The sequence below is a fragment of the Papaver somniferum genome, chromosome 2 (assembly GCF_003573695.1).
Source record: "Papaver somniferum cultivar HN1 chromosome 2, ASM357369v1, whole genome shotgun sequence".
NCBI classification, from domain to species: Eukaryota; Viridiplantae; Streptophyta; class Magnoliopsida; order Ranunculales; family Papaveraceae; genus Papaver; species Papaver somniferum.
In genome coordinates this window covers 54,528,528-54,548,579 of record NC_039359.1, presented here as the reverse complement: position 1 = coordinate 54,548,579, position 20,052 = coordinate 54,528,528, and the positions used below count along the sequence as shown (strand labels likewise).

The 20,052-nt window shown below is 35.7% G+C and overlaps 1 long non-coding RNA gene across 2 annotated transcripts; it reads right to left on the bottom strand.

Annotated features, from left to right (window-relative positions):
• Window positions 1–16,264: 16,264 nt before the first annotated feature.
• LOC113353307 lies at window positions 16,265–18,957 on the bottom strand. 2 transcript variants are annotated; one of them, XR_003361198.1, is made up of 6 exons: window positions 18,726–18,957; window positions 18,445–18,513; window positions 18,101–18,246; window positions 17,870–18,025; window positions 17,486–17,633; window positions 16,265–16,787 (listed from the first exon to the last, which is right to left on the bottom strand). It is a non-coding gene; the product is annotated as an uncharacterized LOC113353307 (long non-coding RNA). The 2 variants fall into 2 exon arrangements; XR_003361199.1 differs by having other exon boundaries at window positions 17,949–18,025.
• Window positions 18,958–20,052: the final 1,095 nt, after the last annotated feature.

Below are 20,052 nucleotides of genomic sequence, written 5' to 3'. Positions count from 1 at the left end.
TAGCGAGCATTTTCTCACAAGGAGATGCACACATTTCAATTCTGCTCGCATCTGGAATAGTGGGATTGGCCCTCTGCGTGAATTCCAGATAGTTGACTACTTCAAACCATGCACGAGGAAGATGCAGCAAGGGTGTTCCCCCTTGTGCGAGCATTGAGCAGCATGACAATTACTATATTTTGGGGGCGAGTTGCATATCACTTAAACATGGGCGACCATCACTTTCGGGTGAGATATGTAAGACCTCATGGTCTAAAGTAACTTTTTTGGGGCGAGCTGTGTAACACTCCACACGCTTGGGGGTGAGTTACATGGAACCTGAATGCAATGTGACATTCAGCTGCTGGAAATCGAAACAGAAGGTAACCAAACCTTCTTAATCCTCCAACGAGTTACAGTATTGAGAGGGGGCGAGCATACACCCTAATATTTTGATGTAATTATTGAAAATAGTAACATTAATAACGTCTACAATTAAGTTGATCGAACTGATGTAGTCCAGTTCAAAAGCAACTGCTGCACTTAGTTGGAAGCAACTGATGCAATCCACTTTTGCTCATCAATTCTGTACTCGGTTGGACGCAACTGATACAATATGGTTTTATTTGTAACTGTTAGACTCAGGTTTATCGAACTGCTTTAATCAGTTCCTCGGCAACTGCTGCAGTCTAGCTGATCGATGCTATTGTGGTCCATCTATATTCGCAGCTCCTGCAGTCCAGCTGATCGTAGATACTGCAATGCATCTTTGCTCGTTACTGCTGCAGTCCAGCTGATCGAAGCTACTACGGTCTAGCTATGTCCGCAGCTCCTGAAGTCCAGCTGATCGCAGCTACTGCAGTGCAGCTTTGCTCGTTGCTGCTGCAGTCCAGCTGATCGAAGCTACTGCGGTTCAGCTATGTTCGCAGCTCCTGCAGTCCAGCTGATCGCAGCTGCTGCAGTGCAACTTTGCTCGTCGCTCCTGCATTTCAGCTGATCGAAGCTACTGCAGTCCAGCTATGTTTGCAGCTCCTGCAGTCCATATGATCGCAGATACTGCAGTGCGGCTTTGCTCGTTGCTGCTGCAGTCCAACTGATCGAAGCTGCTGCAGTCCAGCTCTGTTCGCAGTTCCTGCAATCCAGCTGGTCGCAGCTGCTGCAGACCAGCTTTTCTCAAAGCTGTTACTACCTAGATTTTCTCATTACTACAAAGGACAGTTTTTTGTGGCCGTCGCAGTCTAGTTTACCTCAATCATTGCAATCCAGTTCCGCAGAAACTATTGTGATCTAGTCTACATCGTTGTTGCTGTCCTGATTCATATAACTATTGACGACATGTAAAGATCGATTCCATATACAGTAGCACAACCAAGACCATTGGAGGTACATCAACACACAAAGTATATTACCATCTAAACTATTGAAGGTCACACCATTTTGCTTGTAACTACCGTAGCTTAGTCCATAATTGACAACAGCTTAATACCAATAGCTGCTACTAACCAGTTTGGTCGGAAATTACTGACAGTTTGCAAATCCGAGTTTCGCTTACAACAACAGCCGACACAGATTCCAGCTGAGTGACTTCAAGTATAGCTCATCTTTTCCAACAACTGTTACTAGTATAATTCTACGTAACTACCTCAATTCAGTTTTTCATCAATAAATACAACTCACTTTCAACACTACTCCGCTTCAGTATCACACTTTTGTTACAGACTAGTTCAGCCTTCAGTCTAGTTTTTGCGTACATCGATGGTTCATACTCAATTGTTGCCCGCCGATCTTCTAGTTACAATAGCCTCACTTGGGCGCGACCTGATTATGATTTCCGCAATCAACGAAGGCAACTTGTTGTATTCTTCAGTAACAATAATTTACTCTTGAGGGAGTCTTGATTTCCGCAAGCGACCAAGGAAGGTTGTCATTTACTTCAAACAACAATAATCCATACTTAAAGGCGAATTTTATCATAGTCTGTTAATACAAAATGGAAAACTAACTTCTTAACCCCGCAACAAGTTGGAGGTTAAGAGGGGACGATGTTTGTACCATGAGTAAAATGACCACATATTGGGCCAGAATGTTTCTTGGGCCACTTTTCAGCTGTCATCCATGCTCGCTAACCAGTCAACCGAGGAAGCCCACCAGCCCGCCCAGTATTACATAAATTCAATGACCGGTCAATGGTCAAAGTAAATCGTCGGTCAACTGTCAAAGTCAGGTTGCAAGTCGCACCTCTAGCCAATTTCCAGTCATGTTGCCAGCAGAGCTGCCAACCAATTTCCAATTAAGTACTCCGCCGCGATGCCATCCGGTTCTTAGCCATGTTGCCAGTTGTGCCACCAACCAGTTTCCATCCATGTTTCCCGATGCGCTTTCAGCCAGTTCCCATCCATACTGCCAGCCCATTCTGCCTGTCAACCAGTCAATCCAATATGCCAGAAGAGTAGATTAATTCAAGGAGACATGCAGGGCAGTTTCATGAAAAATCAATACAAGGAGGCATGCATGGAAGATTAATGCCAGGAGGCATGCAAGTCAGTAGGCATGCAGGGAAGTTTCATGCAGAGTTAATACAGGAGGGGAGTTTCATGTAGAATTCATGCAGGGGATTTTATGGCCAGGAGGCATGCAAGGAAACTTAATACAATTTATTCCTACCTGAAAATTAGGGGGAGACCCTGATTCGCAATTGTATAAGTAGAGGGAAATGTAATTCTTAAAGAGAAAAAAATAGGGAGGTGGCTAATACGGAAAGAATCCACTGTAATTCTAAATATCAATAAAATATCATTCCCCAAGGGGATTAGTCCGTGGATGTAGGAAACCATGTCGAACCACGTTAAATTTCTGTCTCTCATCCTTATATTATTTCATGTTTTTAACCCTGTTTTCCTCATCATCACCAAAATCATCGTGTTTAGTGCCTTAAAATATTTCCGGGTACAAACATTGGCGCCGACTAAGGGGACTACGAGAAAAGGAATCGTGTTTTCCCGTTGAGAAGAGTGGTACATAAATCTTCAAAATCATGTTCGTGAGAAAGCAGTTTGGATGCCGTCAAAAACCGCGGTTGCAGTCTAGTTTATCGTAACTGTTGTAGTCCAGTTTGATCGCAACTACTACAGTCCAGCTGAACACAGATGCGCGCTGCAATCCAGATTCGCAGTTCGAGGTTTGTTGAATCTGTTACCTCCGGAATTATGTTAAAACTGACTCGCTGCAAAGATCGCTAAAACTGTAGGAAGGCTGATCGATCTGCAACATATTAATTTCCAAAGTTTGAAGAAATTGCTTCCAATAACGAAATCACTATTGTCATGTTCAACAAAATCACTACTGTCATGTTCGCAGGGTTGTCTAGTTGCCAACATCTCTAGGCGCTTGCAAACCCTAGAGAAGATTTCCAGAAAAGAATCTCAAAAAGTTCCAGAAAATACCACAAAATTGAAGCAAGACATCGGCAGAAAAGTCCATGGGAAACGGCCACAGTGCCCGATGAACCGTTGCTAAAAGTTCAAAGAGAATACTGTTGCAGACGAGAAAAGATAACAGTTCAGAAAACTGTTGCCAAATGTTTGAAGAAAAGATCATAGTCGAAACTGTTGTAAGAAGTTTGAAAGGAAAGACCACAGGTCCAGAAAAGTGTTGCGAAAAGTTTCAACAGGAAAAAAAAATGTCGGCAGCTAACCCTGGCGGCTACATCGGGTTTCGTTCACCCCGTCAAATTTCTTTTAACCCACGTCAATTTTCTGATCACCCACGTTAGCTGATTCATTTACCCACGTCAGGGATTTTTGTCACCCCTGTTTTGGTGAATGTCACCCACGTCAGGTTCTTGTTCACCCACGTCAGCAGTAACAACACAATATCAGTAGCAGCGTCAGCTGAAATGTCCAGTCGGCAACTTCCACGTCATCAATGTGTCTAGTCAGCAGCAGCCACATCAACAGGTGGGCCTAGTCGACAACTTCCACGTCATCAATGTGTCCAGTCAGCAACAGCCACGTCAGTAGGTGGATCCAGTCGGAAACTTCCACGTCAGCAATATGTCCAGTCAGCGACTGCCACGTCAGCATGTGGGTCAATTAGTTAACAGCCACGTCAGAAGTATGGACAAGTCAGCAATGCGGTCCAATCAGCAATGCCACGTCAGCTTCAGCGCGCGTCCTAAGTGGAAATCTTGTTTCGTCGATAACTTCTTCGCTTTAAGTCCTAATCAAATGATTTTTGGTTAGTTGGAATCGTCCTTTAATTCCCTACAACATGGAAGTGAAAAATCATGAGTTTGGAAAATTTTATTTTTGAGGTTCCGAGCGGCACGTCAACCACTATCAAGTGAAAACTACATATCATATTCAATGTTCGTGAACGTTATTGCGTCGAGTTTCTACCCACAACATGCCCGTATGCAAAGATCGTGAGTGCTGGTTCGATTGATAAACCTCAACGCGCACACGTTCGGTGCTAGTTAAAACTGCTACAGTCCAGTTATACAAACTGTTGTAGTCCAGTTATCCTCAGCAATGCTGCAATCCAGTTATCCTCAACAATGCTGCAATCCAGTTGATCGTAAATGTTGCAGTCCATTTTTTGTCACAATTGTTGTAGTCCAGTTCTGCAGTAATAACTGCAGTCCAGTTCCAATATGACAGCAGCAATCCAATTTTGATCCAACTGGTGCATTCCAGTCCCGCAGACAAATCTAGTTGCTAAGTCAAGCCAATTTTCAGTCATGTTGCCAGCAAAGCTTCCAACCAATTTCCAACTAAGTACTCCGCCACGATGCCATCTGGTTTCTATCCATGTTGCCAGTTGTGCCACCAACCAGTTTCCATCCATGTTGCCAGATGCGATGTCAGCCAGTTTACATCCATACTGCCAGCCCATTCTGCCTGTCAACCAGTCAATCCTGTCTGCCAATAGAGAAGATTAATTCAAGGGGACATGCAGGGCAGTTTCATGCAAAATCAATACAAGGAGGCATGCAAGTCAATAGGCATGCAGGGTAGTTTCATGCAGAGTTAATGCGGGAGGGCAGTTTCATGCAGTTTCATGTAGAATTAATGCATGGGAGTTTATGGCCAGGAGGCATGTAGGGAAACTTAATACAATTTATTCCTACCTGACAATTAGGGGGAGACCCTGATTCGCAATTGTATAAATATAGGGAAATGTAATTCTGAAAGAGAAAAAAAGAGGGAGGTAGCTAATACAGAAAGAATCCACTGTAATTCTAAATATCAATAAAATATCACTCCCCAAGGGGATTCGTCCGTGGATGTAGGCAAACCATGCCGAACCACGTTAAATTCGTGTCTCTCATCCTTATACTATTTCATGTTTTTAACCCTGTTTTCCTCATCATCTCCAAAATCATCGTGTTTAGTGCCTTGAAATATTTCCAGGTACAAACAAACTCTACCGAAACAACTTGACGAAGGAAGAATCACAGGTTCAACAAGTTGTCCTTAACACATTATTTCGTGGGTATACTCGAGATGAGTAATGCTAACCCCTCACAGCGAAGATGTGTCAAGGATAAGACTGCCCGATATAACTTGAGTTAGCACAACACAGGTTACCCACTCTTGAACTCAGCAGCATGGATGGAAGTAAAACGTCGCACCAAAACAAAGCGACAAAAGAAGAAAAGAAGATATAGAATAAACCGCTTCTTGTTTGTTGTGTAGAATGATTTCGAGTTATATTTATAAGAGATGATTTCTTGAAAATCAAGTTAGGTTTAGTCTTACTGATAAAACAAGCTTTCTTGTAAAACAATTTTAATCGGAAAAAGAACTCTATAATAAATAAAACTCTTAAGAAAAATATTTTTGCAATTAATTTCCTAAAGAAAAACTTGCAAAAATAAATTCTAGTAAACACGGGACTTGGTGTATGGTGTACGCGCAAATATCCATGGTTGGGCCATGTATATTTTACCATGGATATTTTTGCCCACCCATTCCACTTTCGTTTGTCAATACATCCATATGAAAATGGTTATATAGTGGATCTCCTCTTTAGTTCTCCACAATGTGGGGTTAAAAGAACAATTCATTCACTCATAAAATGAGAAAGTATCCTTGGACACATAGGTCACTAGATCAAACCATACCAAGACTGAAAAATCTTTACTAAAAACTCATTTTGCTCCAATAATTACTTGGCATTGGTGAATTAGAATAATCTTAGGCAATCTAACTTAAGGTGTTTTGTGACTTGTGTTCTATATCAATTTGCTACACGATTCACAAATTATCACGTAAACTTAAATTTTCACTCGGTGAGTTATATTAAGAAACATGATTTTTATACATGTTCTAATATGTAAGTTCTCAACTGCATCTTGTCTGTTCATGTACCCCACTTTAGATTTTACTGTTGCGCGTTTTTTTTTTTACGACCAACAATTCTCTTAATGTCTCCCAAATATCATCATCAATAGTCCAAGGAAAAGTGGTGTGTGTATGTAGGCTAAAGAGCAGTTGAAATTGTTCATAATATTTGACGGCATAGATTATAACTGCCCCCTTAACTATGCCTTGAATCTTCTCGAGCCCAAAATTATCCCTGCTAATCCGAGCTCTGACCGTCCTTAGCTTTATATTCTTCATGGTCTGTTCGTTAAAAGAAAGACATCTTTTCTAAATGGTCTCTTCTGAAACCTCATGCAAACTTTCTTTTATTCTCTCTTCGTAAACCAAATGCCTTTTACTCCAAGATCAAAGATGGTATGTTCGTGTAATCAAATCACCCTAGGGTGATTTGAGAACACGAGGAAGAGGTTAAAGAATCAAACTATTTTTTGCGAAATCAGAAATTATTTCCGTGTATGTTGGTATTCTTTGCAATCGAATAATTTGCACTCTTCCCTTTTTTGGGTATGTGTTCTATTGAATCCAGATAATAGAAAATTCACTCCACCGAGATTCTAGATGGGATATGCTAAATATGGCAAAAGAGTCTCGAGTTCTAAAAACGTGGAATTCTAAGGACACCAATTCAGGGAGAATGTCGATTATGGATGAGTAGGTAAGAACCAAGAAGCATTTTAACTTGAATTCTTAAAAGAGAATTAAGGGAGAATCTCCAAATGTCGATTATTCAATAAAGCCATGAAACTAAATGAATGCCTTGAAAAACCGGAAAATGGGTCATTTGTCCAAATATTTTTAAAACATGGTTCAAATGGACGAGTAAAAATTAGTATGGGTGAAATGGACACCAAAAAAATAGCAAGGATGAAACTTGATTCATTCTGGCTTAAACTTAAAAAATAGCGAGATGCAACTGGATGCATCGTGATGTAAATTAAAAATAAGGAAAAATATTTGAAAATGGGTAGGATGAAACTGTTCACATCCTGGTTATTTTTATATTTTTATCCATTTAAACAGTATCAAAATTTAGATGTCTTTTTCATCCAGGAATTGTTAATTTTGGTCTTTTTAACCAATTTTGTGTTGAAAAACCCATCATAAGCCATTTGAATCGTTTCCATTTGTATCTTTAAGAATTTCCAATCATATCTGTGTATCTTTATAAATTATGTCATCTTACGCGTTCCTCTTCTATAACAAGCAAATGATCTAATGACGGAGTTTTTCAAGAAATAGTCTTTCATAATAGAGATTAAGGTTCAAGAACAAAACTCTGTTATGCACAAAATCAATTTATAAAATTCTCCATGCATATGTATTTGATAAACTATTAGCATCTCAAGTTACTAGGTTGATAAGTTTTCTGTATTTACCGTCAGATGCATGACTATCGCGAAGATGCACGCCAAAAAGAAAGACACGAAGAGGAATTAATAATAAAGTAACAAACTACTACGCCAGTCAAGGTTCAGATTTTTACACTACTTGTATTATTTGTAAGCACTTTATACTTCCATTTTAAGAGGGAAACATGAGTCGTTTAATTAAACGACAGTAAATATATCCTACATTTATGAGATGCTTATTGCTTAGGTAGTAGTATTAGTTCTTGGATTAAAGGGTACGTGAGGTGGGAATTTTAACTTCACTAGGTTTACCTAAGTTTGACATGTTTGAAGATCTAGCAAGATGAAAATTTTGAGCTCTTTTTTAAACCCCATATCTTCACGGAAGCATTGTTTTTTAATCTTTTAGGTAATAACCAGTGTCGGAAGTTTAATCAATTGATGTTTAATATTTATCCCCTTAATTACCATGAAATAAGACTTATATGTGATTTTTATAATAAAATCACAGAAATTAGAATTGCAACCGTTGCTTCTTTAAGACCCAAAATATGTTTCAGGACAAAAAAAAATCTGGCACAATAAAATTTGCTACCTGACTCAAAATCTTCATTGGACCTAAAATCTGCTAATGTAACTCAATATCTCCCATCGTAACTCGATATTGTATCTGCATCACATCACAAAAGTTTGTCACCTTTGCCTAAATTTAATCATCAAAAATTTGTGATGTGATATAAAATCTGCTTTTAACTACAATCTATTACTGTGCTCAGTGAAAGCACTACCCTTACCATCTTATTACAACGCAAGCACCTTACCTTGCTAACCTGAAAGGTAACAGGGTGGTGGAAGTTGGAAATTGTAAGGGCAAAGAGGATGGGCAATGGATTGATCTGAAGTTATTGAGTCATCTAGTATTTCAACTTCGGTGCCCATTAGGAATGAGGTGACTATGACTGGTGAAATGACCTCATCCAATTCAGTTAAGAAATGTTGATCACATAGTCTATAAATGCCGATCTCGTACTGTCAAGTGAGAATACTCGTATAAGTATTGATATTACCATGTCCACATATGAGATACATGGTGATATTATGATCGGTAAAGTTGAAAACGCGGGGTATAACAATCACACCCAATATTTCATTCGACAATCTATATAGAATAACTCCAATATAATTCCAAGAGAATCAACTAGACAGTCAGACTCAATCAAGAAAACATATCCAAGAGTTATATCTCTTTCTCAAATCAATCAGCAAATCAACATAATGGAATCCGTGAACTGATTGGTATGAGAATAACTTGGACGGTATGAAAAACCAATGTCCAAGCGTGAATCAATTTTTATCCAACAAGCAAGTTCGGATTTACCAATTGATTGAACTACGCACAACCTCTGATATTTCAATTATATAGAAAATATAATGCAGAAATGAAATAACACAGACACCAGAAGTTTTTGTTAACGAGAAAATGCAAAAGCAGAAAAACTCCGGGACCTAGTCCAATTTTGAACAACACACTGTATTAAGCCGCTAAAGACACTAGCCTATTAGAAGTCAACTTCGGGCTGGAAAGTTGAGCCCTAACCAAGTCTCACACCTATTAAGGTACGGTCATGTTCCTTAAGCCTCTGAATCCCAGCAGGACTCTACGCACTTGATTCCCTTAGTTGATCTCACCCACAACTAAGAGTTGCTACGACCCAAAGTCGAAGACTTGTAAACAAATCTGTCTCCAACTGAAAAGTATATTATGATAGATAAATCTGTCTCTCGCAGAAACACTTACGAAGTTTTTGTTCCGTCTTTTGATAAAGCAAGGTAAACAAGAACCAATTGATAATCCGGTCTTATATTCTTGAAGAACATCCTAGAAATATCAATCACCTCACAATAACTTAACTATATGGTAGTAGAAGAAGTTATTGTGGAATCACAAAGAATGAGACAAAGAGCTTTGTGATTACTTTTTATATCTTATCTATCAGAGATAAATCTCGAGAAAATCTTAGAGAAGATAGTACTCAATAATATAGAACAAGTAATATCAGAACACGCAACTACAGAGAAATAGTTGGGTCTAGCTTCACGAATCCAAAATGAAGTCTCAAGTCGTTAAACTATAATGGTTTTGGAAAAACCTAGGTTAAAGAAAAATCGACTCTAGTCACAACTAGGACATGGGAAAGTTCCGGGATTAGGTTTTCCAGGTGCTAGAGTTCTCCCTAATATAGTCTTTCAAATCAGGGTTTGCTTTCAATCAAATATAAGATAGCTTATTAACAAAGCATTCAATATTCACCGTTAGATGAAAACTTGATTTAATATTCAAGCTAAGTTTGTTTAAAACCAAAACAATAGCTCTCCACTGTTAAATGGTCTTAGCTTGTTACACACAAATGAAATATACCTTCATTTAGATATGGGTAACCATACCTAAACGTGTATATTGAGTTGGCTCAATAACAGTTAACCGAAGTTAGCCATATGAACACTTTTGTCTTAGCCACATTCATCTAAATCTTCTAGATCAAATATGATGATCAATCAGTCATGAAAGATAATCAAATGAATCGAATTGTGTTACTCATAGAGTTATTCAATTGTATATATCTCATAGAAGTATATAAGAACCAACTGAAACAAAATAAGATTGATTAGTAATCGAAATCAATTCATGAATATTAAGCCACGGTTTTCAAAGATTGTATTCCTTAATTTATTAATGTATTTGTTAATCAGTATGAAAACAAACTTAAGCGATTTTAGAACTCAAACCACTAAGTTTGCAAACTGGTATGCAAACTATAGTTCCGGACTTTGGTCTTGTCCAGCTGTTTGCAAATGGGTACACAAACAGCCGTCTCGGACCTAACTTAGGTAGAACAGTTCGCATACTGGTATGCAAACTTGGTTCCCGGACTTTAAAAATTAAAATTGTTCGCATGCTGGTATGTAAACAAGGTTTCCGGACCTGAATCATACCACAACAGTTTGCATACTGGTATGCATACTGTGTTGTATCCAGACAAAGGTTAATTGTTATAAACTCCCATTTCAATCATTGAAACATCCTTAGAAGACGACAATGGATGTCTCACACATACCATTAGCTTATAAGTAATTTTCAAGTGATCGAATGATCAATACGAAACTTTCTGAATCGACATCAAATGATTGTCTCACACAAATCATGTAATATGTTTCAAGGAAATTTTCACATGATAATCTTTTGACTTATTACTCGTCAAGAATAATGATGAACGTAGCTAAAGAAAAAAGCTTCCAACACATATTTCGAGAAAAAGATAAGCGAGATAAACTCGGATCGAAATATCAAATGTGTATAATATAAAAGTCTATATAGATATACGACTAAGTTTCATTATGAGATAGAATAAAATAAACTTCTAAGTGATAGATAAGTTTTAGTCTCCACATACCTTTTGTTGATGAAGTTCCTACAAGCTCTCCTCAGTAGATCTTCGTCTTCAATCGAAGAACGCCGTGAAGTATAAAACTCAATTACACATTCTATCCTAATACGAGACATAGCTATAAGTAAACTAGAAATCAAGATTTATAGTTTTGATCACCTAAACAGGAAAAACAAGCTTGAGATAGCCACGCTTGCGAGTTCGAGCGAGCAGTGCTCTAACAGAAGTGAGGGAATTTTTTCCTGAACCCGAACATTGGAAACCATATATTATAAAGATAAAGAATTCATGTAAAAAGGGGAACAAATGCACACATGTATCGACTCGCCACCTTAACCCTTTTAGTGTACTAAAATCTCTTTCTGAGTATACAATATGCGGAAGAAACCATGGGCGTAAAAGAGAAAGACAAAGAGGAGGAACCCGTGGTTGATGATTTTTTCGACGGAGTTTCAGGAACATATAATGAAAGTATTATTAGAGTATAAAAGTTGTACCGATGATATATCAGGGAAATATTTTTAATTAAGTGGTTAATGATTTTTCAACTCCAAACTCAGATGCTGACTCTATCTGGAAGGAGAATACGGAGGTTACTTTCCTAGTACGAATATATTTGAGTTGGAAGAAGAGTCTTTTTTTAGAAAATGATTTATTTTTTTCTTATAATTCAGTTTCTGCTATTAGTGAGGCCGAAATAGATTCCAAAATTCCCTTCAACAAACTATTGGGTATCACATCCTTTAATGAGATCCATGTGTAGGAATTTGTTGGACAGTCATGCTAAATCGGGGATGGAAATACCTCAACTTGTGGGAATTTGGTGGTTTTGACTCTGACTCCGAGTGTGATGAGCAAATTAGTGCCGTCAAATGCTCGTTTCAGGATAAAAATGGGGAATTTTAACGAGTGTTCGCTTTGTTCGTTCTTTTCCTTTAGGATTTCCCTGAGTTGAAAGACTTTTGTAGTTATTGTTAGAGCTTGTGTTTAGACCTTCTTTTTGGAGGTTCTAATTTGCTCATTTGTGAGCTAGTTTATTTTTCTTATTTTTTCTTTTCTTTCTCTTTTTTTTTTGGATAAATTTGACCTCACATAAAAAAAATAATAATAATTAAGAAATGGTTATTTAGGAGAACTAAGAATTCAAGAAAGAAATAGGAAATTCCTAAGGTTATTCCCATTTGTTTCTCCAACCCTTTCAGTTTTCTTGAGTCAGAAACTGATGGGGGATTACAGGAAACTTTGGAAGATGATAATAGAGAAGAACCTTGTAGCACTCGAGATCAAAATATTGAAGACGATGTAGAAGAAATTTCTCCAAATTTGACTTCTAATTTTATTAGGAAGGTGAATCCAGAGGAAGGTCTCCCAACTTAAAAAGATTTGAGTTGGATTATGGTCCGAAAGAAGAATAATTAAGTTCATGGAAATGACATATGTTTGCTTTCAAGATCTGGTCGCACCACCTCTAAACTGTGATCCCAAGATAATGAAGTTAAGCCTTTGTAAACTTGGTCTCACTCTTGGCGACATCTTTATTTTTTTAATTAAATTTTTCCTTTTTACGTCAAAAGAATAAAATACAATACTCTATAGTGCCAAAATCATGAGTCCATATCTGCAACGCTAGTTTGCAATCATTTATCTCATAAAGAGTTAAGGTGAGAACATTGTCAACTCGGTCATACATATCATAAAGGTATGTCTGACCATATATCCATATATGTACTCTTTAATCATACTCATAGTCATGGTGCTTAGTGTTGATAATCATAGTCCTAGCCATGATTGTATTGTTCACTAATGTTGATATTTTTACTTAGGTACTAGTATATTAATTTCCTAAAATTATTATATTGTCAAAAAATTATAAATGTTATTGCCATTAAATGAAATTGATGAGTTCCCTAACTAGTGTTTGATGGGATGAGTTTTTTTTTTATTGATATTTTATGGGTGGGTTTGTGTGTATGTGATTCAATATTATAAACAATGCTAATGGAATTTTAAGTCATTCTCTATGAAATATTATTAAAAAAATATCATTATGTATAACCTTTGTCTTATATATTTTAAATATTTACTATAGAATAAATTCATTGGATCATCCTTATCCAATCCATCGAATATTGGATCGGATACGGATGTCAAAATTAACATGTATCATACATTGGATTGGATGTGGATAAGACAAAAACCAAATTAATTTGGATCGTGTTCACTCACTCCTACTTCTGCTCCCAAAATATTTTAGCATATCAGATCCAAAGTATATCCCCTGATCCAAGTGACACGAAAAGGCTCAGAATTTGCTAAAGTTACTCAAAAGAGGGAATAATCGTTTGGTCTTTTTTTTAGGTGGTCCCAAGTCCGTTTGGTCGTTTGGGAAGGCACACTTTATGTTTGGTCCATTATTATTTAAAAATATCAAATGGACAAAACGATTTTAGCATTAATTTCAGCATTTTCTGTTTGGGAAATAATCGTTTGGTCCTTCTGTACTATTTCAACATTAATTTCCGTAAATCTTCTACTCCATAATTATTTGAGTTCATGCTCTCTAATGAACTCTGAACTTGCTAATTATTTTCGTACAAGACTTCATTCTATTTGATGAAATATCAGAGTTCATTCTTTCAAATTAACACCTAATAAACCAAACTAAAGACACATATGAAAACAGAGTTCATTCTTTAAAATGAACACGAAGGAAAACTTCATTATTATGAAAAAAATAAAATAGAGTTCGCTCTTTCTATTGAACACACAACAACAACAAACCATATTCAAACTAGATTAAATTTCATTCTTTAAAATGAACACCCAACAAAACTTCCATTATTATATACAAAAACAGAGTTCATTCTTTCAAATGAACACCTAATAAAACCAAAATTAAAACAGAGTTCATTTTTTCAAATGAACACCTAATCAAAGTTCATTATTATGAATAAAAAAAAATTCATTCTTTCAGATGAATGCCTAATCAAAACAAACTAAATCAGAACTAGAATAGAGTTCATTCTTAAAATGAATACATAACGAAAAACAGAGTTCATTATTTTGAATGAACACATAACAAAACTTTCACTATTATGAACCAAAAACAGAGTTCATTGTTTCGAATGAACACCTAATCAAAAACACAGATCTACAAACATTAAAGAACGGAAAGATGATTTACAGAGATTAAATGAAACTCACGAGAAAATCAAATCAATATATGTAAATCATCTCTTCATAATCTTCGAATCTTTAAACAAAATCTTAATAATCTTCGAATCTTTAACAAAAACAACAACTCGTCTTCATCGTCCCCATCATCTTCAACACCAACAACAACAACAAAGAAAAAAAAAGATAACAAATCTTCATTGTCTTCAACAACAACAAAATCGATCTATTAATCGTCAAATCAATCTTAATAGATCTGAAAATCAAATCATTTTTGTAAATCGTCTCTTCATAATCTTCGAATCTTTAAACGAAATCTTCATAAGCTTCGAGTCTCTAACAACAACAACAACTCATCTTCTTCATCTTTATCGTCTCCATCATCTTCAGCAGCAGCAGCTACAACAAAGAGAAAAAAATACACAAATCTTCATCGTCTTCAACAACAACAAAATCGATCTAGTAATCTTCAAGTCAATCATTATAGATCTGAAAATCAATCGTCTTCATCCTCATCACCATCGGCGTTTCTTCATCAACATAAACAAAAAAAAAACAAAGAGAAAGTAGATCTAGAAACATGAGGAGAGACAAAACAAAAATAAATCCCTTCTCTCTTAATAATTGAGTATATACATGGTCCAAAAAGGGTATTTCTGCCACCATCAAAAAATAATTACATCATCCATAACGTCATCCTGCGTGGGCATTGTCCACCCTAGGAACAAACAATAATCTCTAGGACCAAGCAGTAATATATATTTTTAAAAAGGACCAAACAAACAATTAACTAGGTCAACCGGACCAAACTCACTCAATTATATAATTTCTAGGAATAAATGATAGTTTCTACTCCACAAAACCCTTTTCCTTTGATATAGCGTATAGCTTGGCACCCAAATATTTCGCCACCCTGACCCAAAATTTTTCCCGTTATCCAAAAGCAATTTTTTTTTGATAAGTCAACCGTTACCCAAATGGAAAATGGGTCATTTGTCCAAATATTTTTAAAACATGGTTCAAATGGACGAGTAAAAATTATTATGGGTGAAATGGACGCCAAAAAAATAACAAGGATGAAATTGAATTCATCCTGACTTAAACTTAAAAAATATCAAGGATGAAACTGGATGCATCCTGATGTAAATTAAAAATAAGAAAAAGTATTTAAAAATGAGTAGGATGAAACTGTTTACATCCTGGTATTTTTACATTTTTGTCCATTTAAACAGTATCAAAATCTAATTGTCCTTTTCACCCAGAATTTGTTGATTTTAATCTTTTTAACCAATTTTGTGTTACCCAAAAGGAACCACATACTAAATCTTAATTATAATCAAACTTCTCTCTCTTGGTGTTTTTTTTTAATTAAATGGATAATATGATCAAAGCGGAAGAAGACACTAGTCCAGAAGGGGCTATAAATAACGGATGAAATATGTTATAGAACAGGATTTATCACGGTTTTCATCTGTAATTCGAACCGTTATTTATTTGGTGTGACTCTTTATAAATAACAAATAGAAAACATTATTAAGTATGACGAGTAAAATTTGTGACTTAAAATCACGCGCAAAATCTCTTATTAAGAATGACGGTTATTGTACGTAAAATATAATAATAGTCGATGGATGTCATAAAAAATAATGGGTATTATATGCAAAAATATAATAATAGTCATTTTCTAGCTACTAATCCTGATCGGCCCTGATTCAGATTTTGTAATCTAAATTCCGTTTACATTTAGATTTGTTGTATCTCGTTCAAATTCATATTATCAAGTATTTAAAACTGATTTAATTTGAAATGTGATCTTGACAAATTATAATTTCAAAATGAATCCAAAATAAACTTTATTAATTATTGTACTCAAGAAAATAGAGTATTTGATTACAAACTGAAAGATAAAATACTAGAAACCCTAACTTAAATACTGAAAATCAAAATCGTAATTAATCCGCTGTCACCTTGCCACATTTCCCACTCCCAGAATTCTTTAACAGATGGGTCTCCATTAGAAAAATTAGCATTGTCTGTGCTACTTTCATAAGTATTTTGGTGGACATTTGGTTGGAAATACTTCTCCAATGATAAGAAATTATGTCTATAACTATGATGCCGCTTCAAATTACTAAACCTTGAATGAAGATTCCCACATAGGTAGGCTGATAAAGAATGATTCAGGAATACCTCTTTCAATATCTACTCAGAATCTGTGGGAGCTGAGAATGAGAGCCGAAAGTGACCAAAGGAAACTTTAGCAGCTGGTGTAGCAGGCTCCTACAGATATTACATGCCACTTAATCACATCACCTCTTGAAACATATCTCCAACTACTTCATCTATATCACCTAACATAGAACTTGTATCCATAATTTCATCAATATCGAAGTCATACTCGTCACCATTTGGCGCCTTTAATCTATCAACATATGCACATTGTTGCAGCCTCTCTGTAAAACGAATATGGAAATAGAATGATTGAATCAGAACGACAATTGAGGAACAAGATAACAACATCCTACTAGGAAATCTAAGACCAAGTGCATAAGCAATTGAACAACTAAAGCAATGAGAGATTGAAATGGTTACTGAAATGTAAAGGGTATACGAAGATTTAAATTTGAAACAATAAACAAAAGTAACTAGACTTTTTCGAAACTGAAATAACCTGAGGATGAAAGCATTAACGCTGCAGAAAATGGAAATTAAGGCCAAAATTACAACATAAGCAATCAACTGACATATACAAGCCTACACACTAACGAGGAAAGCATTTCAACTGAAATCATTTCCAGACCCCTAAACATGAGTGCCTGTAGGCATCTTACTTCTCGACAACATGCGTCCTTATAAGATTTGTAATCACTTAATTGTCTAGTTTGGCAAAGGAAGTAATATTGGAAGAAAACAAATCTTAAACTTCCGTTAACAACAATGTCTGGTCCATCATTTAGAATAACTAGGTAAATAGTTCACCAGATTCTCCAAAAAAAACTAAAGGAATCTACTATAATGAGAGAGATAACATAAAATAATTTTTTTCTGATAAGAGACACCAACGCACAGTAATCTGCAATTAACAAACCATTAATGAAGCTATTATCAAAATCAGGGAAGAAACAAGGATTTGTGTTAGAGCAACATGTACCTTTTGGATGTTGTTGTTAAGCGACACCAGCAATTTTGTTGAGCAAGCTCAATACTCATGGGTCTCGTTGAACAAAATTGACCATTCATTTCAGTAAATAAGAGGATGAACTCCTTTCATCATGGTCATTCACTTGGAAGAAGGATTACTGAAAAGTCAAAGCCACACTCAGATTTCAGTAGGATCCAAAATACATCCAACATTCCAATTACTTTCATTTACAAAGATAAACATCAAAGGGAAAACAGTTGCGAAATCTTATAAAGGAACTCAAAAGGTTTAAATGACAATGAAATGCAAGTAATATACTGACAGACCTCAACATTTGAACCTCTATCTAAATCACAACAAGCGCATTCATATTAAGATTTGAAGAAAGCTCACTTCTAATGTTGTCCATGCACAATCTAAGTTGTGTATTAAGCAACCACTTCTTGCTTTGGCTTCAATACAATTGCAGTACCTTGAACTTCAGGATTAGCTGCAATCTCGCATTCCAGCACAGGAGAAACAACTTCACATTTTAAAGCAGTCCAACACCTGAAGAACTCAAATTAATTATTACACAGTAACTAGTCCCCCACAAAATATGTAATATAGAGGAAATAGTCTTACTTTTCTTGTATCTTTGGAATGATCTGTATCCATGATCCTAAAAATGGATGAGGCCAAGGTTTAGGAATTCTCTCGAATTGGAATTAGACGACATATATGATGAAAGCATTGCCTTGAGTTTCATCTTTCCATACCTAGCTGTGAATCTGAAAATCATCAATTTAAAACTTATAAATTTCTAGATAAAACCACACAAAGATTAAAATCCTGGACTCTAAATCTTCTCAGATTGAAGACTAAAACTGAACAGTCACAACAATAATAATTCTAAAAGGAACAGCTTTAACAATAATAATTCTATGTTAACTGTTTAAAAGGGGAAAAAAATTAAAAATCAATTATACCTTGATAAGACCTTCCACATTACTGAAATCACGAAGAACAACTTGAGTTGATTCCGATAGTTTCTTGGTCTAAAATATGCAATAACAAACATGAAGAAATCAAAATCCCTAACAAATTCTAGATTCAAATAATTCCCAATTTCACTTAAAACCCTAATTAAAGTCTTTACAACAATCTACACAAAATCGGAATTTTTTATGAAAACCTTAGAAACTTACAAGAACATTAAATCTAATAAAATCCAAATTCAATAACAGAAAACGAAGAAGAAGAATCATACGTGCAATAAAGCGTTTGTTTGATGAGGAACAAATTGTTTCTGTTGTTTTTGGGTTTGTTTGAGAATTTGGGTTTTATGGAGAAGATGAAAAGATGGAGAAGAGAAGATGAAAAAGATGGAGAAAGGGGTTTGAGTTTAGGTTTAGTTTCTCTCAACTTTTCAGTTTCTGATTTTGTGGAGATGCAGAAGATGGAGAAGAGACAGCGGCACAAAGGTTAGAGTTAGAAGGAAAAGAAATGGAGAACGAATAAAAATGAGGATAGATAGCTAAACACTGGACCTGTAGAAAGAAAGTAGGAAACTAGATGTTCTATCCTCCACTAGTGACCAATGGGTCCAACACCGAACCAGGTGCACGGCAAACTAGGGGTGGGTGGCTAACCATTTTTCAGACTTATAGTAATGTGGCATTACATGTGGCTAGCCACCTATGGGTATGCAACATAAGAATAGTGGTGGGCGTATAAATACTAAGAATATATATTATATTTATTTCGTGATATAATTGTTTCTCGTTAAATCACACCCCTAGTAAATTATCACATTTGAGAATGACATTTTTTTTGCGTTAAATGATGGGCCCAATTATTTTCATGTTATATGACGGAAATTATTTGTGAAATTCAATTTACGTAATTAATCCGTCATTTAAAAGCGTGATTAACAGCCCTTTCTGGACTAGTGAGATGTTGATGAACAAAATTGGATATTAACGCTTTCCAATGATAATTTACATACATGGCTTCATGCAATTATCAACTGAAATAAAATCTATGCACAACAGAGATGAATTAGAATATCTTTACATACATAAAATTTACATTTAATAAGAAAATCATCACAAACAACACCATTGGAGATGAACAAATTTTTTCACCTAAACTTAAGAAAAATTTGGAATAAAAATGTCTTGTTTGTATCGCCACATAGGAAATACATACAACAACCATTGGAGAAGCTTTTATTACATTAAAATGAAAAATGACTTTATTGTGAACACAATGGTATACAATGGGTACACATTCCGAATTATACCCTATTGTGAACACAATGAAAAACAGTGGGTACACATTCCAAGTTATACATTATTGTGACCACAATGGTATACATTCTTATTATTCATTAAAATGAAAAATGACCTTATTGTGAACACAATGGGATACAGTGGGTACACATTCCAAATTATACCCTATTGTGGACACAATGGGACATTGTGGGTACACAGTCCAAATTATACTCTATTGTGGACACAATGTGAAGTATTGGGTACACATTCTAAATTATACCTTATTATGGACACAATGTGAAGCAGTGCGTACACATTCCA